The following is a 23,036-nucleotide window of genomic DNA, read 5'->3' as shown; positions in this document are numbered from 1 at the left end:
ACATTTACACATGAAAAGTTCAATTGTTTTCTTTTTAAATAGAAGGTTTTGTTTAATACTTGAGTTTACTCTTGCTTCAGAAGGCAAAGGAAATCCTGCTATAGAGCCAGGGACTGGGAGTCAATAACAGAAGTTAAACTGAAATTAGACATGAAAGATTTATTTTTTTTTTTAATCTTTTGTCTCTGGCGCCTGAGAGAATGGTGCCTCTCTAGTTGAAGGCATCACACAAAAGGAAATTCAGCCTCATTGGAAAACGTTTTATTCCTCCGAGACAGAAGGGAAAGTCTGAACAGAAATATTTTTAAGTGTCAGTCTGTCTCCCTCTGATCAGAGTGTGCAAACTCACCACTCCTAGTTTGATTTTGGGGGGGTTACTTTGCAATTGTAAGCCTCTGGCAACAGTTGGCCCAAATATCAGCAGAGACTCCATCAAACCCCTTGAAGACATTTGGGAAAATAGAAATTTATTTACATGTTTACTCATTGAATAGTCCACGTACAATAAATTTAGCAAGGTTGCATCCTGGCATAAGATGTTTGCAGAAACTTTGAATTTTTGAAGTTTGCAGAAATGGAGCAAAAATGTGAGAGTTTGCAGATCAAAGTGAGTGGCACTCAGCTCCTGGGGCAGGCTTGGGGTCTACTCCCTCTGGAGGTTTTCCTCAGCTTTTAGTGGTTCTGTGTGAATTATCCTTCAAATATGTTTCTGTAAAGGAAATACCATTCCCAGAGGCAGGATCAAGCTGCTAAAGGTTGTTCAAAGAAAAAATAGCACTGGTTTTATTTACAGAGACAAAACTTAGCCCATGAGGTCTGTAGTATCAGCCTGCCTTTATCCCTGTGGTAGCAGCTGGGAGCAGGGGTGTGCAGGTGGAATGGGAAAGGACTTGGGCTGGTGTTAGGGAGAGCTGTGTGTTCACACGGGGTTTGCTGGTATTCCATTTGGGTTTGCTCAAAGGGGGCTGTAATCTCGTAAGCTTCTATTTCAGATAGGAATCTAAAATATGGAAGGACATGCCTAAATTGCAGAGATCTGAGAACTCATGTGAAGCTTTGCTTCTCCAAACTCCAATGTTGTCAAACTCAGCAGAAAAGTGCTATAAATGTGGTGTAAGTGAAAGCCACATCAGACTCGTGGTGTAAAGCCTGTGTTTGAGACAGACGTCTCAAAGACAACGAATATATGCAAGTCACACTTGCTGCTAAGGAACATCCTTATATCCTTGTAGAGAAGTTTATCACCTTCCTGAGCTCATAATGGTGATTTTTTTTTTTTTTTTTTTTTTTTCCTGGCTTGAGCCGGTGACTGAAGCTCATGTGCTTACAGAGGACCAGCTTGCTGTCATCTCGTTGGCATTCTGGTTTGCCACTTGCAATTAAATCTAAATGTATCTATGTGCCTTCCCCAGAAGACAAGAACCTGCTTGCAACGAGCTTCCTGGTGACAGGGATTCAACTTCCCACTGTGCTCACTTTGTCTGACCTTTGGAGCACCGAAGGTTGTGATGCACCAGCCTGCAGGGACCTGCACGATGTCTCTTAATTGTGCTCTGTAATCAGCGGCTCGTTTGCAACCCTCTGCAATGACACAGCTTTGTCCTCCAGCTGAGGGCACCACGAGAGGCCACTCTGCAGGCAAAGGCACGAAGGAAGATCAAACACTGCCGGCAGCTCTGCTTCGATGCTGGGAGGCTCCTTGGATCTGTGAGAGGGACCTCAGCATGTGTTTTATGGTGTATTGATTGGCAGAGGAAGCATAAAATACTGCCTAAACCCACATTCTCTTGGAAAGCTTCCATTACCCAAGGCAAAACAGGACCCAAAGGGCTGGGGTCCTAAAAAGCATTAATTCCCCTATAAAGATGTGTGTGTGACCTTGGATTAATCCAAAGTCAGGAGAAATAGGTCCCACTCAGTGTCTTGCAGGAGTTTGCAGGCTCATGGAAGGACCCTGTGATACACACCATAATAAACTCTGCAGGGATTAAACTGGGTGAAGCAGAGGAAACCTTCATTGCATCATCAGGGGTGAAGGAGCTGCAAAATTGTTCCACTTTTCCAGAAAAAGGAAGAGTGAAGAACCTGTACTTTGGCTTTGCTTTGGATTAGTAAAAGTCTGTGTATAAGCTCTATGTAGAAATGGGGGCACTTAGAAGTTGTTGCAAGAACACCTTTCACCCCAGCAGCACAAAAAATGCACTATTGAAGAAATGGAGATCGCTGGGGATGGTCCAAGAGAGATGGGACTTTGCTTCTTCAAGTTGTCCGTGGCTCAGGTGCTCCTCTGCCTGGAGAGCTAAAAGTGTAAGGGCAGAAATGGCAAGATAACCCCACCATTGAAATGAATTGCCATGTGCTCAGAAACGGGTTGGACAAGACACTCTATGACCATGAAATCACATTTTGGAAAGGTGGAATTGCATAAGCTTAGCCCTGAAGCTGCTTCAGCCTTGTGGAAGGTGTGAGCCGATAGTGTAGGATGGCTCTCTGAGTCCTTCCTGGAATATTTACCCTCCAGAGTCCTTTCTGGAGCATTAGGCTTTCTCATGTAAAACAATCATTCCCTGCTTCAATGGATTCTCATGAAATATAATCTGCATAAATGGAACTACTGTAGCCGTGTCTGGGTTGAAACATAACAATGCTGTAAGATGGAAAGAAATGGTTGTGTTTTTCCTCAAGGCAAAATTTCTCATATTCTTGACAGCTTTTGAAAAAAAAGGTGGTGTATGTGGAGTGAAAATCTTTGATGGGCAAGTGAAATAGTGAAATAAAAATGAATGATAGCTCAGTTGTTTCACTTTTTAAAGGCGAGGTCCTAAATTTCTAAAGTGGCCATCCAGATGCTAAAAGGCATAACTTTTACAATTTATTGCAGCACATTTTCTCCTTTATGTCCTATAAAACACTCTAGCTGTTCACGACCATACACCTTTGTCAGAGCATGTGATATGTACCTGAAATGTATTCATTCCCTCCAGCCAGGGGACCCCCAGGACTGTGTTTGCTTCAGCCTGTTTTACTGGTCCCTGTGACGAGCAGAAGTTGGAATGAGCTTTAAAAACCTGATGGTAGTGATGCCAAACCAACAAAATGGTACAAAGATTCTGTAATCCATGTTTTCCTGCATGGACTGGGCTCTAAAGCAGGCCTGGCCTCCTGTGGGATGTGCTTGACCAGGAAAATGCAAATGCAGTTTTTGTACTTTTTATCCTTTACTGTGGGAGAAACTGCATCTTGATGTTGTAGAGAGTGAACCTTAGAATCACCATGAGGACAAATGCAAACAAATGTAGCTAAAGAAGAGTTTGTTCTCTGCCTGGGAGGGAAGAGGAGGGTGAGCTGAGAAACCAGACTGGGGGAGTGGCTGCTCCTTTCTGACACCACCGACTCCAAACCCTGGGGTTTCAAGCCAGGGCCAATGTTTCTCCTAGGAGTAATTCAAGCCACAGCTGATAGGCACTGGGCAGGAGCTTGGCTGGATACCCCAGACCTGTTTGTTGTGTGCTGCAGAGCAGATGGGATCCACATGAGGTCCAGATTTCAGAGTCAGGATGTTTGCAGCCCAGGCAGGGTTCGGCAGCTGCCTGTATGTTTCTTGTACACATGGTGAAAAGTGGGCCAGATTATGAGAAGGGGGTGATTCTGTGCGTGTCCTGGTCAAAGCCGGTATATCGTGCTGTGCTTTTGTAGTAACCAGCATTTTTAACAATCTGCAGTATTTGTATGGCCTTACATTTCAGGGGAACCAAATACATCAGACTTAATTGCCTTCAAAGTGCTGCAAGAAAGTCAGAGCTCAGCACAGGCTGTACTGGGAGATCAGTGCTAGCACAGGGACCTCAGAAATCAGTTTTTACAAGCTCAGAGCTTTTACACATTGATAAATCAGTAACTTCTTACCTACCATAAGGGAAAGCAGCATAATATAGAAGTACTGATGTTCAATTTACATTTAAGCATATCCGTATTATATGGATATTTGACACTTGTATTTATTAACCATACATTCTTGTTTATGCTAAATAATTTAAACATATAGTGAATACATCATATAGCCCATATATAAATACATAACATTTTTTTCTTACAATAACTATTGGCTATATTTAGTTTACTACACTTTAGCTTAGTAACATGAGTTTTAATTAAGCCTAGTAAAAATGTTCTCTCCTGTAACTGTTCAGTAGAGAGGTAGGACAGGTTCCAGTGGTAAATGCGTTTAATCTCGTTAGGGAAAAGGGAAAAAAAAAAGATCTTTTATGCATTCTAGTGGTGAACGTTAAGGACAACATCTGCTGGGAAGATCTAATGTTGGGTTGGAAATTGGACAATCACATTGTTCCTAAATAAAGTGATCCTGCCTCTATGGGCTTAACTGGACATGAGGCTGATTTATAGTGGGCTACTTCCGTACATCAAATTGAATGTATAAACATTTTCATCAGTATATATGGAGTATTTCTAGACTGTATCTGGGAAAAGGTAACTAACAGGCAAAAAAGGAGGTTTCCCAAATTGCCAGTATTTTTACTGGTGTAAATATGAATACCTCTGCCAAGGCATTATGGTAGATGGCCCACATCTAAAGACCTTTCAGTGTAATGGGGATTTTTCCATTGCTTTCTCTGGCATTTGATTCAGGGTCCCTTTCCCTGGAATTTGGCTGAGAAGCCTCAATAAAGCTGTACAAAAATTGTTTATTTCCATTGCTGCTTAGCAAACCAACATGACATGGAGTATAACATGGTTCTGGAGGTTTAGTTGGGTTAAATTGTATTTTTTTTTTTTGCATGTTCACAGGCTGCTCCCTCCTAGCCTGTGGATTTCTGCCACAGGACTTATTTATTGCTCTTGTCTAGAGATCAGGAGCTGGGTGGTTACATCTGTCCTTTCCCGGTCAGACTGCTCAGGTGGCTCAGGTCAGCAGTGCATTCAGACACCCTCTCAACCACCTCCAACTCAACTAAAACACCTGGTCACACATGGGGAAATTTTGTACTGTGAATTCGTATAGGAGCACATTTGGAAGGCTCTGAAGAATGCCTTGGGTGTTTTCATTTTTGTTATTCCCGCAACCTTTGCAGAGATTTAACACCCGGTTATATTCGGATGCGGGATCACTTCTGAAGAACTCTCTGTTCTCACATGTTCTATACAAATACTTTTTCTGTATCAGGTCAGGGCACAAATGCTACAAAAAGTGTGATTTATTGGTAAAATAGTGATTTTTCTGAGAAAAGTTCAACAAAGAAAGGCCAAAACATCTCTTCCATCTGTCTCCCAAGAAGTACAAACTCCATCTTGAGATACTGTTTTTTGATTCCATGCTTGGAGACAATTGAGAGCCTGATTCCTTCTCCTGAGAAGAGTAATAGATTTTTTTCTTTTAGACTGGGTATGGTATTTGAAATGCTCTTGGGGTGCTTGCCTTCACTTATCTTCTGTTTCTTATCTCTTGAGCCAGCCAGTAAGTCACTGGAAGGGTTCTTTTTTTTGTGTGTTGTGAAGGGTTTTTTTCATTCCTTTCTATGTTATATGATGTCTTTATCATTTATATTCAGGGGAGTAACAGGGCCGTTGAAGATTACCAGGCCGTGTTGCTTGGGAATCTCAGCTCTGCACACATTTGCCACACGTTTAATTTGTAGGTAGAGAGTTTAAAATCTATTTTAGGGTGTTTCTTTTGCAGTAAGTGGAGAATGGCTGTCACCATGAAACCCAACTCTTGTGGAAACATGAGCCAAGAACAAATATATTTTACTGCTTTTGCGGGTAGGGCTCCGTTCCAGTTTTGTGTGCTGCGCTCTGATCAAACTGCTGAAGGCAGCCTGTGTGAGAGTGTAGATGTAGACTGACACCCTGCTTAAATTAACATGTCCTCCCTGTTTCTGGGGTCTGAGAGTTTTTTGGGTAAATATTGTGCTTGTTTGTGATCTATAATTGGTTTTGATCAGTTACATTGATGGAGGGATGGATGTTGTCTCCCTGGGGAAGGATCCATGACCCTCCCTGACTCAGTTGCATTAATTCACAAGAAGTTCTCCCTTCCTGAGCAAAAGGAGAGTTTCAGACCTGACTCTTCCAGAACCACAGTAAAGAGAGTCCAGATGGTTGGGAGGACTGGGATAAAACCTGGCTTACAGCCTGGGATAACTGCACAGTGAGGATATAGCCAAAACGTCCTTCTCTGGCTCTTCTGATACTCTCTTGAGCCTTCCTGCTCTCTCCCCTTGCAAAGATCCATATTGTCCTTTCTTGGCTTTCCTTTCCAGCTCTTTATTGCTTTAGTAATACCAGAAGGATCTCCTGCTCAAGCTGCCAGACAGGCAGCTTGTAATAACAGAGGCACAGAACCAGCACAAGAGATTTCCTGGTTTGACTAGGATTCGTGTGCAGGAAATCTCCTCCTGAGCCCCGTGTGAGTGCAGAGGAACATTGCAGCCTTGCAGCCCAGCAAAGACATGGAGGTAAAACCCCCAACCACCCCAGATTCCCCCGCCACAAGAGAAGGGTAAAAGCATCAGTCAATGTCTCCAGCACCTGTTTCATTGAAGGCAGCAGCATTTGGGTGAGCACTCAGCCCCTTCACTCTGTGAGCCCTGGCTCCCACGGAGGGCAGCAGCCAACGTGAGACCAGCATTCCCTGACTTGCACCCTCCGACAGTTTTCGTCCTCTGCCTTCATCCAATGAGCTGGGTGTGGAGCAGGGGATCTGTGGATATTGCACTGCAAAGGGAAGTGATTCCAGTAGGTGCTTTGGGAGAAGCTGAAGAGCATCTTCCATGGCCTTTCCAAACCAGAGTGCTCCGGAGCTGTCCCCGAGCTTATTAGCACTGAGCCCTCTTAATTCCAAGAGGCTGCTCGATGGCCACTTGGGAGATAAGGGAAGATTAAATAGAAGAGCATAAGTGCTTGAAGATGAATCCTTAATACCTATGATGAAAAGGAGGCTGGATTAAGTGAGAGTTGCACCTCTGTGAGCTTCATTTCAGAGCAGGGATAGCTGATCTCACCCCCAGCTGCCACTGGAAATCAGCAGGTCCTGGCTGAAGAAAAGTTCAAGCCATTCTGGCATTAAGCTAAAATCTTTTCTGGAGGTCTACACTTTAAAAAAAATAGTTGTGTAAGGGACTGAGCAGAATATTAATTGAGACTCTCAGGATCTGGTGGCAAAAGGATTGTTTAAAGGGTGACATGAGTTTTGTAAACACACAAGGGATGAAAATGATGAATCAGAGGAATGCTCTGGTAAAGAACAGCCTTTGGTCAAAGAAGATACTCCTTCCTCTAGAAGGTATCTTAGAGAGCTAAAGAGAAGTGATAAAGTGTGAACAGTAGTCCTGATTCTTCTACTGCACTTAGAAAAATAAGGACAGACCTTGCTGCAATACACAGGCTCCCACAGTTGGCAGGAAGGGCAACCCTGGACAGGAGGAGTCTCTCTTTCTCTGGGCTGGACTCCATCTTGGCTCCAGGCTTGTCCATAGGGATTTCACCTCTAGAAGGAATGCTGTGGGAATGGCTGCATGCCAGTGGCTACTGCAGTGGTGGGAGGGTTTCTAAGAAAACCAAGAGGATAGGTGGGGTTTTGTCCTCTTGGAAGGTCCTCATAGGAACAAGAAAATAAATGTACAGGAGCTCTTGACTCGTGCTGCAGCTGCCCCAGGGTGTATAAGCTGATGCTGGGTGCCCTGGCTGTCCCGGAAGGCAGCAGATAATCCATGTATGAGGGAAGGGCACAGAAATGGCTCTTTCAAACGGTGCCCATAAGTAAAACTAAATTTTGAACAAAGAGGTGGCCTCTTCTCTTCCCCCTTTCCAAGGATATTTGCTGTTTATTGAATGGCATCTGACCAAAACTTGCCTGTTTTGCACTGGTGCAGCTGATGAACACTCGAGCCTTTGACTAAAGGCCTTACTGGCAGATCTGCCCCTACTGGGAGTCTGGTGGAGCTTTGCCCATGTCTTGACTGCCATACTTGAGCCTGTCTCTTAAAGCTGACCTGGGGAGAGATTTAAAAAAATGCTTTGGTGTGGCCCTTTTCAGCAAAAGGATTTTATGTTGCTCCTGGAAAGTCAATTGCCTTGATGAAGCTTTTGGCAGGAAAGAGGAGCTGCAGCTCACAACTTCTGAGGGACTAATCTTGATGTGTTTATTTCTGGTGTCTTTGTTGGAGCTCAACCACTTTAGGGCAAGCACTTTTTTTTTTTTTAACCTCGGTCTGGATTTTGTCATTCTCTGAGAGCTCTGAGGTTGTAGAAACCCTCTGAAATGTGCCTGCAGCCATCACTTTGGGGCCTGTTTCACACACTCGTGCCTGAGCTGGTGTCAGTGCCCTTTCCCTGGGATTGCCTTCCCTGCAGCCCTCACTGAGGTGCCGTGGATGGGAGCACTGAGCAGAACGTTGGCTTTGTTGGTGCTGATTTCCTCGCATTGTGGTGCTTTAGGCCTGGCAACAACTGGCACATTGTCAACCACTGGAAGCCAGGAGATTCCAAGGGGAAGGTCAGTGACAGGGCACATCCCACCTGAGGGAGAGTCAGTCGATTGCACCAGGCTGTGCAGGCTTCCCACAGCTTTCCAGACCATTAAGTGTGTTAACATCAGTGATCTAAACCCACAAGAGCCAGGGAATTTGGACTTTGGGGTGAAGCTCAGGTTTCTAAAATGCATGTCTGTGCCTCAGTAGCCCTGTGTGTCCTCCACAGGGAGTTCCTGGGGGGATGTTTGTTGGAAGCTGGAGCAGTTGGCAGAGCCCAGTGCTGGGGATGGACTCTGTGCTGCACCGAGAGCTGTCTTTGATGTCTCTCACTGGTTGCTATTGTGACTGCTGTTGCTGTCAGGCAGAAATGTAGCACAGTGAGATGAAGACACTGATCTGATTATGGTGACAGACTATGAAAATAAACTTTTCTCTAAGAGCAGAGTTTTGACAGTTGACTTTTTTTTAAGCCCATTCATAAAGCTTGGGATATTATACTTTATTTTCTTACTGTTCAAAGTGAAAGGTTGCACGCACTAGACACACGTGGATGTGTAAAATTAAATGCATTAAGAAAACAAATAATTTTGAGTCAAATGTACGCCTCTTAAAAACTTATTGCATTTCTGGCTGTTTTGGGTCTGCCTGAGATGGAGTTAATTTTCCCCACAGTGCTGAGCTTTGTCTTGGTAGCGAAAATTTGTTGGTAAGACCCCAGTGCTCTGAGCAGTGCTGGCACAGCATCAGGGCTGTCTCCCCAGCGTTCCCCCTCACCAGCAGCCTGGAGGTGGGTGGGTGAGAACTTGGGACACAGCCAGGACAGCTGACCCAAGCTGACCAAAGGGATATCCCATTCCATTTGACATCAGCAGCAAAAGTTATGAGGGAGGAGGACAGGAGGCATTCATAATGGTGTTGTTTGTCCTCTGGAGTGATCCCTATGCACCCTGAAGTCCTACAGCCTGGGAAGTGGCTGGACATTGCCTGCTGATGGAAAGTAGAGAACGAATATTTTGTTTTCCTTTGGTTCTGTAAACTGCCTTTCTCTTTATCCATTAGATTCTTCCCATCTGATTTTCTCCCTACCCTGTCGTGCTGCGGGGAGCGATAGAGCAGCCCATGGGGACCTGGCCTCCAAGCAGGGTCACCCCATCACATCAAGGGACTTTTCTCTTTATCCTGACAGCACTGGGATCAGCTTTGCAAAGGCAGCTGAATGACCTGAGCCAGGAAGTAACAGAGCCTGATTGCTCATGGATTTGTACCTCATAATTGACTGGGCTTTGGCAAAGCCTTTCCTGCAGGACAGAAATTAGTAGGGCAAGAGCTTTTTAAGAAAGTTAGCTTGCGGTCACTAGAGAAAGGAAAACTTAGTAATTATATATACAATCAGTTCTGCTGGTGAGACAGCGATTGAGCTTCCTAGAGAACTGTCTGTGGAAATCTCTTTGTCTTTTTTTGGAAACAAAAAACTGTTGGAGAATACTTTGGGGAAAAAAGGTCATGACATTTGAGAGGGGAAAAAAGAAAAACACAGTACAGTGATTTCTGCCCCCCCCCCCCCCCGCCCCCCAAACCTGAAATCTGCAGTACCTGGTCTCCATACTTCTGTCAGCAATTTTCTTTCTCCTCCTATTTTTGCAAGAGAATTTTAGTATGAATTGTTTCATTACTTGTGAGGCACAGGAATTGCCTTGATTTCCCCCAGCCTGCACTGTACCTGTGCCCTGCCCTTCTGGCACAGCCCCTCTCTGCATTGTCCCTTGAATAATGAGTAATGAGCTTTTGTCGGGGATGTAGCGCTGGCTGGTGGGAGTGGGTTGGGTTTGGTTGGCTCCTGCCAGCAAACACAGAGCCATCAGCTAGGACAGCCATGGAATTCCCTAGTGAGGTCTCAGGTGTGGGAAACTGCACCCTGTTCTAGGAAGATTATCTGTAGAGAGGCTGTTATCCAACAGAACATAAAGAACATTTATTTATATTCACATTTAATAATGAACCATAAACTGCATCAAACAAACATGGATTCCCTGTTGAATAGTGTTAAATTAATGGTGACTTCTAGTTTTACCTCCTTCTTTGTGTGCTGTAGGGTGCTGCTTACAATGGGAGCAAAGGAAGTTTGTGTGTTATTGCACCAAATGGTTAAATAACATTTGCACTAACAGCAACTGTGCTTGTTTATTGGAATGCGGGCATCTGGCCTGTTTGCCTCCGTCCTTCCTGTTATTATGGATTGTTAAACTGTCAGACACACTTTTGGCTATCAGCAATTGCATGTTTAAAGTGAAGGTGCCATGGAGGGACTGGTTGGATTACCCCAAGGGGATCCCTACACACCCCACTTTGGAGTACTCAACGTGCACCAAAGGAAGCAGGGATTTTCCCACAAATTTCTATGGCTTTGGATCATCCCCTGCTCCTGTTCTCTCACCATTTGCTCTGTCATGGCTCTTGCTGTCATCAGCAAGCTTCCAGGATTTGGGCACTGCAAGCAGCAGGTACCAGGGCAGTGTATGTAAGGGGGGGGTGTTGTACATGGGTGTTATTCTCTACTTGCATAATTTTTTGCCAAGGAAGTGATCTTCGAAAATAAAACCCAGCTTTCTGCTGGGATCTGTGTCTGTGAAGGGCAGTGGGAAAGGGATGCTGCTTTTCCCTGACCTGCTGGATTATACCACTCCTATTTCTCAGCAGAAACGTTCTCCCTTTGCAAGCGAAGAGAGGATGTCTCAAAGAAATCTCTGCAGAGCTCTGACCTGTGCTCCCAGTGGAGCTGGGGTTAGCAGCACTCCTGTCTCCAGCTGTGAGGAGTGCAAATGGACTCTGCCAAGCCTTCCATATCCCTGCCAACTTTTTCTCACAGTTCAGTTGGTTGTTTTTTTAAGATTTGTTACAGAGCTTTTCTTTTTCAAAGTAAACCAATGTCATGAGCCTCGTACTTAAATGAATGCGTGTGCTCACGTAGGGGCAACTAATGCAATAGAAAAGTAAGGTTAGAGGTGATTTGGGTAATTTTCCAGTTTGTGAGTGGACACAGTCAAGTCCCTCCACACAGTCTGGGAGTGCATCTGAGCTGCTCAGTGCTTTGGGGCACTACATAAAATCCAGGTGCATTTTGTGCCTGGATTGTAACCCAGGCAGTGTGGTGGGTTTGGGGAAGTGGTGCTTGTGTTTTTTAGCTTCTCTTCTCTCTTGAATGCACTACCTTTGCAGTGCCTCTTGCTCTGATAGGCAAAATCCATGGCAGTTTGCTGTTTTTATAGCAGCCTTTTTTCCTAGGAGAAATACTGGAAATATGCTGTATCAATAGTATCCAACTCTGTTACCACTGGGAACCACCTTGTAACAACTGAACATTTAAATCTTTCCCTTCTGTGGTTGAGAGAAAGATCTTCATTCCTTACTGTTCCTAATTACTCCTCTCCTCAGTACCTGCCATGGGCAAACATGTAAATTTGATGGGATGAGGAATCAGCTTGGGTTATATACAGAAAAGCTGAAAATCTTGTGTCTGTATGAGACTGGATTTAGTGGGAGCATCCTGGAGAGCTGATGCACTAAATTTCACATGAACAAAGCATGGCCAGCACTTGTGCAAGGGTCCCTAATCCTCCCTGGCCATGTCTAATGCCACTTTTGAGCAACTTGCTGGAGTTCAGGAGCAACCACATCACTGAGGTTCATTACTCTGTTTGACTTTGAGTGCTCCGAACTGTCCTTGGCAAGGCAAAATCTGAGGGACTGGATTTGCAGTCAGTAAGGGACTGACTTATATTAAGCAGTAGAGAGTTAAGGTAGAATACACTTTATCATGTTTTAAGCCTTTAACATAAACAGCGATGGGTTGTTCTTATCTGAGTGCTTCCAAACAAGGTTTTGATCCCACCTCGCACATTGCTGTTCCAGCTGAGGGCGTAGGAAATCAAAGATAAAATGCCGAGATGAAATGACCTTCCCCTCCTTTCTCCCTGTACATGATTTACATTTAAGTCCAGATGCAAACCTAGATTTCACGGCTGGTTTTCTTGGTGTAGACTAAACCAAAATCTTGGATGCAAAGCTTGTCAGCGTTCAAAGTAAATGATATCACAGTTTATTTTCCTTTCTGGCAGAGGTAGAGTGAAATTCTCAGGCAGGGATCAGCGTACAGTGAAGAAAGCTTCATGGAAATGCTGCTGTTCACTGGAATGTATACTTATTTATTAAATTTCTGGAAATCTAGATGAAAGACAGGGAAGACAGAGGGCTTCTCCTAATGAAATTGGCAACAGTAATTGTAATCAAACTAAAACTGGTTAGGTTTGAAACAAGATAATTTAGAGTTTGACCAAAGCTTTGCATTGTTGATTCTCTTCCTTTCTGACACTGCAGATGCATTTCTGCTAAACCATTACGTGTTTAGCATTGACTTCCATTGAAAACACATTAAGACTGTGGGAAGATTTTTGTCACAGCAGTGAATCACTAAGAAGAGCTGTGTGTGACATACGAGGACAAAATTGTTATTTCAGTGTTTGAGCAGTGCCAGCACAAGGCACACAGCCCCTTTGGAAATGGGAAAAGTTGGGGATTGCTACAAGGCTCCTTCATCATCCTTCCTTACCCATTTGGTGCTGCTGAGCAAAGGTTGTGCTGGGGTGAGGATTTTGCTGCAGCTGGGAATGGAGTTGCTCCCTGGCCAGGGCAAGGAATGGTTGATGGCCATGGCATGAAAGGAATTACATAATTAGCTCCCACAGCCTGTATGAGAGTGCTGGTGTGGAATATGTCCCTAAACCAGAAATGCGCCATCTCTAGTGTTACGAAAAGTGCTGTCTCTGTTATGCTCCCCTTCCTGCAGAACTCAGGAGAAGTCACAGGAGCTGCCCAGACAAAGGCAGAAATAGGGATATTTTGAGTGGAAAACCTTTGACTTCAGACTTTATTTCCTCTACTGTTGTTGAGGGCACACAATAAATCTTCCCTAGTTATTTTCACTTGAGGCAATGATGCACCAGAGTGATGTGTTATAGCTTACCCTGGTGCAACAAATATCCTCAGTTTACTTTTTTACAAGCCTACTAATTTTCATGGATTTCTAGAACTGTTTATGAACTGAGGAACAGCTGCATGATGGAAAGGGATATAAAACCCCCTAAGCACAGAACCTTCAAAATATCTGCAGTGAACAAGCAGACAGACCAATACATTTATATTGAGAAATGAGAGAGACCCTTCACAGCTGATCCTTCATCAGCTGCCACTGGTATAGCATTGCTGTCTTGTGCCACATCCAAAAGTTTTGTAGGTGACCAGGGGTGGCACTTTGCGTCCTCTAATCTACACTGGAGATTTTTGCTCCAAGCCCTTTGAGCAAAAATGAGATGAAATATGGTTTCTTTTTGCTCAGAGGGGCCCAAAGGTCTTGGAGAAAAATCAATTTGCTTGACAGACTTGGCAAGGAGAGCTCTCAGCTGGTGGCTGGCCTCTCTCCAAACTCTCCCAGTCCAGGGACAGGCAGGATAATTTAGCGGATCTTGTTGCAGCAGAGTGGGATAACATATTCATGGGTGTCCAAGTGACCGAAGAGCTCAGTGCATAAGCGCTTGGGAGAACAAATCTGTTTGGTGCTGGCTCTTGCCTCCTGTGGAGAACAGGAACGTGTCTGACCCTGTCCTGTGGCAGGCACCACTTCAAAATCACTTTGAAAGGGGGCAATGGAAAGCACTGGGATGGTCCACGAATGTCCAAACGTTAATTTCTCTCAAAAGTACCCAGGATTTCCCCTCAGCCTGTGGGTATACCATGACTGATTTATCAACAGTTAGCTGATTTTTCCATTTTTCCTCAGTTTTTTTCCTTACTGCTATAACTTTTTAGCCTTCTTACCACCTCTGAGTGTGTTTTGGGTGATTTTAAATGAAATTTCAACACTACTCTTTTTCAAGAGAAAGCATTGCTGTTACTTTAGCAGTCTTGCAGACATACAGTTATTACTGCTGTAACACCGCAATGGAATAATATGACTCTCCTTGAACCCTTCTCTCTGTTTGTTTTTACTATCACTGCATGTCTTGGGATTTAAGGATCTCTGGAAACCTTCCCTGTGTGCAGCCCTTGGGAGGAGCCAGTGTGTGCTGGCACAGGTTGCCCTGGTGTGGTGGATAGATGAGTTTTTCAGTTTTCTCCAATTCCAGTTAGTAACTGTGATAGGAAAAGAACAAAGGGAAAAAGGGGCTCTTCTCCCTCTCCAACTGCAGCGTGTCAGCCCTGCCTTCAGCTCTTCAAACACATTGCATTGTAACATGGAAGTGTTGCATCAAGCAAATTTGTCGTATGAATGTGGCTGGTGGTGCTTGCAATGAACCCTGTGGCTTATGTTGTGTTTGTAGGATGGAGGCTGCTTTAAATTCATTACGCTTTCATTAAGTTTGTTCCGTGGTGCTTTCATTCACTGTCTGTGGGACCCAAACAAATGAGACTCCTGGAATATCAAAAGAAGGGTAACACAAGCATTAAGCATTTCTTTTTTATGATAAAATCATTCTGAGTATATGGGAAGAAAACTACAGAATGCAAATTGCAAGTTCTAAATGTCCAGCGTCATTTCTAACCTGCATTTAGAGGAATCTTGTGGTTGCCCTGCTTGGAAGAGTCAAACACCTGAAAATTCCTGCAGTGAGGGCTCCCTGCCATGCGGCTCAGCTGCCCCTGGGCTGCACAGGGAGGGTGGGACAGCTCTTGGGAGGGGTAGGGCAGAGCAGGCTCTGACATTGCGCATTGAAGGGCTGTTGTTGGGTTCTTCAGGTCACTTCAGACAAAGTCAGGAGTGATTCAGCAGAGCTGATTCTGCCTTGAGGAAGAGAAAGGAGTAACTGACCTGGGAGGATCTTTTCCCACTCTGTTTTCTGTGATACCGTTCCTGTTTCGATCCTCTGGGACCCAAAACTGTGCAGTATTTTGCATCTCAAAGTCAGCCTGAGAGAAGGTTATTGAATGGAAAACAAGTTTACCCAACAATATGGGAGATGAGTTTACAGAAGGTGTTGAAGTATTATTTGACATCACGAACTTGTGCTTTTACTCACAAGAAATGAACCTGAAAAACTTCATGGCACCCTCCTCTTCCCTGATAAAAAATGTCGTAAGAACACGTAGCAAAAATAACTTCAGCCCCTTACACCCCATCTCTGTCACAGGGCAATGGAGTAACAGATTAACACCACAACATTTTCTTTAGAGCCTCTCTTCCCTTCCCTTCCCACAGGCAGCCACGTGTCGCCCTGTTCCTGTATTACACGGAGAGGACAGCCCTTAGCTGCTACCTCTCCGGTTCTAGCAGAGCTGTGCCAATTAAAGAGACTTTATTTATTATGGAAGAGTTACTTACATCCAGTGACATTTCTGCTGGCTGCTGTTAAAATCCTCTCTGCTCCAAAGTCAGCAGCTGCATCTCAGGGTGACAAACAAAACTGGTACTGAAGAAAATGTCTCCTGAAGTGTTGAATGTAAAATTGTTTAATGGTAAATGATACAGCCTGCAAAGATATGCTGGGAAAATGGACCAAAAAGAGAAATCAGATTTAAGGTACTTCAGGTTTTTGCTCTTTGCAGTTACAGGAATTGATCATGCACAGTTAGTGAGAAGGGTAAAAACACTCAGGGGAGACACCAACACATCTCAGGAACAGAAAAGACAAAGGTTTCAGAAAAATGACTTTCTAGTTGTTTGTTGTTGTTTTGGTGTCTGTTTTTTTTTAAGAAACAATGCACTTGTTTAATCTTCCCCTCTCTCCTCCTTTTCATCTTCTTTCTTAAATGTCTCATTAGTTTCTACTGTGGAGTTGTGCAAAATCAAATGTTGTCAGCCTGTGCTGATGAATACCTCTCTGCAAACCTTACATAATCCATGCCAGCCCCAAATCAGGTTAGTGCAGAAATAGAGCTTTACACCTTTGAAGTGCCAATTCTGCAGCAAAAAGCAGCTGCTGGCATTCTGTGCCAGGCCAGGCTTTGCCAGCAGTCAGGAAGACATTGCACTAAGTTTTGGGACAGAAATGAGGAGTTGCAGCCACTTGTCTCAGATCCTTTGGAAGTCCTCTACTAATTTATTAAGTCTGAATCAGGTGCACTTTTTTCATGGTGACGAAGATGGAAAATTTCAGTATTTCCAAGACCATACTCAATAATGATACTGATTTTTCTAGTTCTCCACTTAACTCAGTGTTTTTCCTGCCTAACTCTGGGACATAGCAGGGAGACTTCTGTGCAATTCCATTATTGCCAAGGGCCAGATTGTCAGCTGCATGTTTGAGTGGGGGACACAGAATCAGAAGGACCCACAAGGATCATGGAAGTCCAACTCCTAGGCTGACAGGTTGCATTTGCAGCAGTGTAGGTGCAGCTTAGGCTGACTCTACTGAGATTATCATCCTTTGTACTCCATACAGGAGCAGCTATGGTAGTTTGTGCATCCAAAGCAGGCCGGGGAAGGGACTTTTGCAAGAAAGGCTGACAGGGCTGCAGTTTGATTTTTCTTGGTTACTCGAGAAGATGTTTGCTGGTTACACAGCATCCCTAGGGAATCCCTCAAAACCAGACAGGGTGCTCATTATTTTTCACTGGGCATGACCACTGCTTGTGTTAAGGCAATTTATTATTTCCATGTTTGCTGTCAGAGAAGGGTTTGTTTTGTCTTATTTTAAACCTCCTTGAAGCCTGTGCATAAACATTCACCTGTTGCTCCGTGGCATGTAAATAAGAATTGAGCCTTTTGTATGCTATAGGAATAAGATGGAAATGTTGCACTGAGGATGCAAGCAAACAAAATAGGATTATTGATTGATCTCTTGAAAAATGTATGTGCATTTCTCCTGGACCTACTGTGAAATGAAGGAATCTGAGTAAGTGTACATCCCTGAATCTCTCCCTTCTGCTACTTACCTTAGATATTTGGCTCCTCATATGTTGGGGCAGCAGCAGCAAAATGCATTAGAAAACAGAAGTACAAGTAAGGGCTGCAAGGAATGAAAAACTCTTGGAGGTGGTGTAATCTGCAAAGAAAAATGTGTTGAGGTAAATGGTCCTCTCCCAAAATGGGAGTCTGGCTGCAAACAAGGAATCAGAGAGAAAATAGGGAAAGTGCTTTTTACAGAAGTAATCCAGGGAAATCATATGCTACAACTTTCTTGCAGGCCAAGCACTAATTTAATCACAGGAGATAAAATGTGTCCTAGTTCAGTGCAGGACATGGCAAGATCACTGGCTCGTTTATTTCAGGGTTTAAGTGCATAAAAGGTCATTCTTTATTTTCCAGATGCTTCCTGCAAGCAGAGTATTTGGACCTGCTGCATGGTAGAGGCCTGAGGATGGTTCAGGAAAAGGGCCATGTCCAGTGTGGAACCAGAGGAGGCCTTGAGGGCTGCCTTGGTGAAGGCCTAGGTTTCCAAATATCTCAGTTTTCCTTGCTCTGCCACATGCCAAGTGCCAAAGTGACCTGCTTTTCTCTTTCCCATTTCTCTGTGTTTGGTGCCTCGCACTGGAGAGTTACTAGGTAACAAATACATAGACACAGAGAGAGAGAGAGATACTCATTAAATGAAGGACTAAGTAACTGCACCTTACTGACTTTAGTGGATCTCAGATGTACATCCTGTATTGCTTCTGGATCTGGGGGAATCCCAGCTTTGGATGTGAGCTTTGCCTGCAGGTCTTCTCCAACTTGAAGGAGCCTTTCAATTAGAGCTGCCTTGAGTGTGGCTTATCATTTGATGCTGCTGGCCTGCTCAAAGTACTTTCACTGGAATAAAACCCATGCCACAAGTCCTGTTTTATGATGTACCTGTCAGTGCAGGAAGTGGAAGGGGGCTGGTGGACACCATTGGGATACTCGGAAGTTAAAGACTAATGATCTGTATTCCAGACTCAGGAATGAGGGAGGGAGACAGGACCAAAGAAAGAGTGAATGTGGCTGATTCCTTAGTGCTAATATTCCTCAGAGAGTGTTAATGGGCTAAAGGGAAATTCAGCCACTTGAAAAGGAAGTTTGAAATAGGAGGATTACTGAAGGCTGAGGAAAGAAAGGCAGAGAAAGGCCCTGGTCCTGCTCCAGTAAGGGGATCCTAATGTGGCTCTCAGCTATTCAAAGCTAAAAAAGCAAGTGATGAGGAGGCTGTGCCCCCTCGGGAGGGATGCTTATGGAGAAGGGAAAACATTAAACCAACTGCTGTGTGCAATTTAGTCAGGCAAAAGGCAGAAAGGAAGGAAACTGGAAATGAGAATGCAGTCATAAAGAGCAAGGACCAGGTCAATGCTATTTTTAGTTTCCATCATGTTATGGTTCTATTTAGTGAAGGAAAATGGGGTAAATTCCTCTTTGCCATCAGGCAAGGATGAACGAAAACTTGAACTTTTGTCTCTTACTTCTCACTTTGACTAAAATCTGCCAAGAGGGTTTTTTTTCCAACTTTGTTTGTCCCGTCCAGGTCTGAGATAAAAGTACCTGCTATTTTTGTGATGTGCCAGTGGTGTTGTTTCTGGTGTTTATGAGGAGATGGGGATGGCCCTCCTTGCAGGCAGCTCACAGTCTGTGGGGCAGGCATGCATCTGGAGTAACTGGGGAGCTCATTCCCTCATTCTCTCCTCGTTATTGACTGCTTGGGTTGCTTCACTGCAGGTGGGAAATGCTGGGTTTAAGGTGGGGCAGGACACAGACTGCCACAAAAGCTGTGGTGAGGAGGGCATATAGCAGGAAATGGGAATGTGAGCCTGAAACACCGATAGGGTATTTAGCAGAGGGGGTGGGAGGAGGAGACTGCAAGACAGCCCTGCTGCTGCACTGGGCACACACCCCCCGGAGCCAAAAGAGGCTTCCCAGGCATGGAAAGAGCTCAGGTGGCTCCGGGGTTCCATGTCTCTTGCTTGTGTGGATTCGTCTCTTTTAGCACTACACTGCTGTATTTGACTTTTCAACACAGTAACTACCATTTTGGTGAATTCTGAGATGAGAACATCTCTCCCCACAACTCAAATGCCCGTCTCACAAAGACGGTGTCAAAATCTAATTATGAGTAATTACCCTATCATATGTCTCATCATTCATTCCTGTAATTAGGTTTGCAGGGCTCAAAGACTTCTGCTGAAAGATGTGTAAAACGATTCAGGTTTTTGATACTCGCCTTGAGAATGTTTGTGGTGATGTTTTGAGTCCAGAACCTCTGCAGTCAATAGCTGTGGCTGTAATGGACACCAAGCCCTTAGACCACTGCCAGCATTCCAGAGCCATCCACGTGCCTTGCCTGGGGGGAATTCTGTGGTGGGCACCATCAATAACATCCAGAGAGGAGATTCCTGCTGGAGCTGGATGAAGCCTGTGGCACTGGCAGTTCACACAGGGCAAAACTCCTCCAGGTTTGGGCAGTGAAGCCCATGGCAATGTGGGAGCCTTCCTTTACTCATTCCCATTTTTGCTTGAATTCCTGCTGAGCCCCCGAGTCTTTTTGCTTGAACACATCTGGGTCAGCTTCTGTCCTCGTTTGGATGTTGGTTCAGTTTTGGCTTTAAGCAGGTTTTCAAGAGAACAGCTGAAGGGAGAGACTGGCCCCGGGGAGCTGCTGTGTTAAGTAAGAACATTTACAGATCTTGTGGGTTGCATAAGCAAGCAGAGGGGGCAAAAAGGACAGCAGTCACAAGAACAGCTCCCTTCCCTGTCTCGTTGGAACAAACTTGATCTTTTCTTCTAGGACACAGCCATTACTTTTTAGACGGCAAACGAGGTTGTTTTGTTGTTTTGGATTTACAAATTGAATTTGTTATTAGCAATGACTCCACCATTGTGATGTTAAATGGCAGGAAATTGGCCTGCTCTGTTGCAGCCACCTCTTATTACAAGTATCTTTCCCCTTCTCTTCTAAGAGGCTGGGTTTTGAAAAGCCCCGAACAAGGACATTATGGAGAACTTTAGTTCAGTTTAAAAGCTAAATTAGAGTAATTGACTGTTTTGTTCTGATGATCAGAGACTCCCAGCAGAAAATCCTGAAACATCTGTAAGAGCCAGACTTGAGGAATAACAGTAAGTGATTCAAAGCTGTTTGGAAACTTATTTTTCAGCTCACTGACAGTTATGAATGTCATAATAATAATAGCAAAAATTTTCAAAAAACTTCAAGTCAAACTAAAATGCAAGGGCTCCTTTTGATTGCAAGAACATTATTTTAAAAACAAAAGGAAGCAAGGTATTTTCTCAGAGCTGGAGAGCGACTTTTTATTAGAGCATGTAATGATAGGCCAAGGGGAATGGCTTTAAACTGACAGAAGGTGGGTTTAGATTCAATATTAGGAAGAAATTCTTCCCTGTGAGGGTGGGGAGGCCCTGGCAGAGGTTGCCCAGAGCAGCTGTAGTTGCCCCATCCCTGGAAGTGTCCAAGGCCAGGTTGGACGGGGCTTGGAGCAACCTGGGATAGTGGGAGGTGTCCCTGCCCATGGCAGGGGACAGAATGAGGTGAGCTTTGAGGTCCATTCCACCCAAACCATTCTGTGATACTTGTAATTGAAAGACAAATCCAAGTCTTTATTTAAGAACATTGGTGGAGGTTTTGAGACTACTCAAAAGGTATTTGCTTTTATTTTCAACATGGGACTTGGCGCTATAGGCACAGTCCTGTGGCATGATCTGAAGTATCTTTATCCTTCACAAATCAGACAACCTGCCAGAATACGCTCGTTTGGTTCACTTTATGATTATCAGTCATTATTTCTCTAAAGGAAACAGCTTCATTTTGAATGGACTGATGCTCTGCATAGGTTGAATTTTGAGGGCTTTGCTTAGACAAAGTTCCCAGAGTTACCCCAGTGCAAGAGCCCATAGCTCTGCTTAGTGGCATTGTTGGAGCAACGGGATCCTCTGAGGGAGACACAAGGCAAGGACAGCAGCAAGGTCAGCCCAGAGAACTCTGAACTGAAAGCTCTGTAGGCAAGGAACACATTGCAGAAAAGTCAGGGGCAAACTTCAGTGAAACATCAGCAGAACAGCTGAAAACAAACAAAAAAGTTATGAAATCATCCCTAACAGATTCATCTGGAATTGTGACTAATGCATCGTTCTGGTACTCAGTGAAAGAAACCTCAACTCCAAATTTATTATATTTTCCTTTGCACATGTGGTTTTCATAGGTGCTGGAATGAAAACATGAAGGCAAGCCTATAAACCCCTCTATATTTAAAGTTAATGACACAGAAATCTCAGTATAGCTGGTGTGCCAAGAAAAAAAATAAATCACATTCTGCTCATCTTTACTTTTTGCCCTTTTTTGTGTTACTTTTGCTTTCTTGGGCAGATTTTGTCTTTAAACCAGTTCCCAATAAATGACTATTGATGACACCAGAGCTGCCCATGGTTTCAGCTGACACTGGCAGGCTCTGGCTCCACAGCATAGGACATGAACCAAATCAGAAATAAAACCTGCCTCTTAGCCGGGCAGGCTTGTGGCCACTGCATTAGGTGTGTACAGCTGCTGACCGTGTGACACTGAGTTTGGAGTTAATAATGAGCTCAAACAGTTTGTAGCATTTTGTGTGTTTTCCTTGAAATGTGCTCTAAAAGGTCTTGACTCAAAAATGGCTTTTCTTTTCATGGGGAAAAAAATACCAAGTCTTCCTGTTGAAAATAAATTGGTAACATGACCTGAATGCTTCCTAGTGACTGAAACTGGAGGACAAAGAAATCATAGTGTCTATTTATCTTAGTCACCTGCTTCTAAGCAAAGCTATTTTGCCTCTTGTGCTCCTCCATGGGTATGAAATTTTTGAACTCATTGGACAAATCCAACCAAAGCTGGCAAGAAAGAAGAGCAGAAGTCTCACAAATGATACATTTAAAAATTTCATGACATGAAGCAGATGGAAGTAAGTAACCCACTCCAAGTCCAACCCACATACAAGACTCCAGTTAGGATTTTTTACTAGGATTTTTTAACAAAAATCCTAGTTTGGCAAATTTGATCAATGTAGCCTGGGAAAAGACTCCACTGATGTCTGTCAATCTACCAAAAGATACAAATCAATATAAATAAAATTTTATCTGGTCTTGAGCAGCCTAATCCTAAAAGGTGTCTACTGCTGTTTTGCAAGTCTCATTGGTTTTTTCCATTTCTTTTTTTTATTTTTTTTAGTAGGTGATCTCATTATATTTTGGAGAATTGTGAATGTTTAGGTTTGGAATGTTTCCTGATTAAAAATTACAAACCCATTTCAGGCTACCAAGGTTTCCATCCAACAAGCTTCCCAGGAACTATGCCTGCAATTAGGATTAATTTACCAAATGAAATGACCTCTGGAGCAAGCAGGGCTTTCCCAGTCATGGGCCATCCCTGTGATGCAGGTTTGGAGAGAAAAATATTTACTAAGGAGAAGGGAAATTGCAGCACTTTGCTGAGTTAAAGGAACTGTGTGTAAATAAAGATACCCTCTGCTCCCACAGCCCAATTATAACACTGATGTGCGTGATCTGAAAATTATATGCTGTGAAAATAATCCCCGGTTACAGATCCGCCTCTGACTGGCTCTCCT

At 44.0% G+C, this 23,036-nt stretch overlaps 1 long non-coding RNA gene across 1 annotated transcript; it reads right to left on the bottom strand.

Annotated features, from left to right (window-relative positions):
• Nucleotides 1-446: 446 nt before the first annotated feature.
• Nucleotides 447-20,821, bottom strand: LOC116441651. Its single transcript, XR_004239207.1, has 2 exons — nucleotides 15,086-20,821; nucleotides 447-14,955 (listed from the first exon to the last, which is right to left on the bottom strand). It is a non-coding gene; the product is annotated as an uncharacterized LOC116441651 (long non-coding RNA).
• Nucleotides 20,822-23,036: the final 2,215 nt, after the last annotated feature.

Source organism: Corvus moneduloides, chromosome 3 (assembly GCF_009650955.1).
Source record: "Corvus moneduloides isolate bCorMon1 chromosome 3, bCorMon1.pri, whole genome shotgun sequence".
Taxonomy (NCBI): Eukaryota; Metazoa; Chordata; class Aves; order Passeriformes; family Corvidae; genus Corvus; species Corvus moneduloides.
This window is presented reverse-complemented; position numbering and strand designations above follow the sequence as displayed.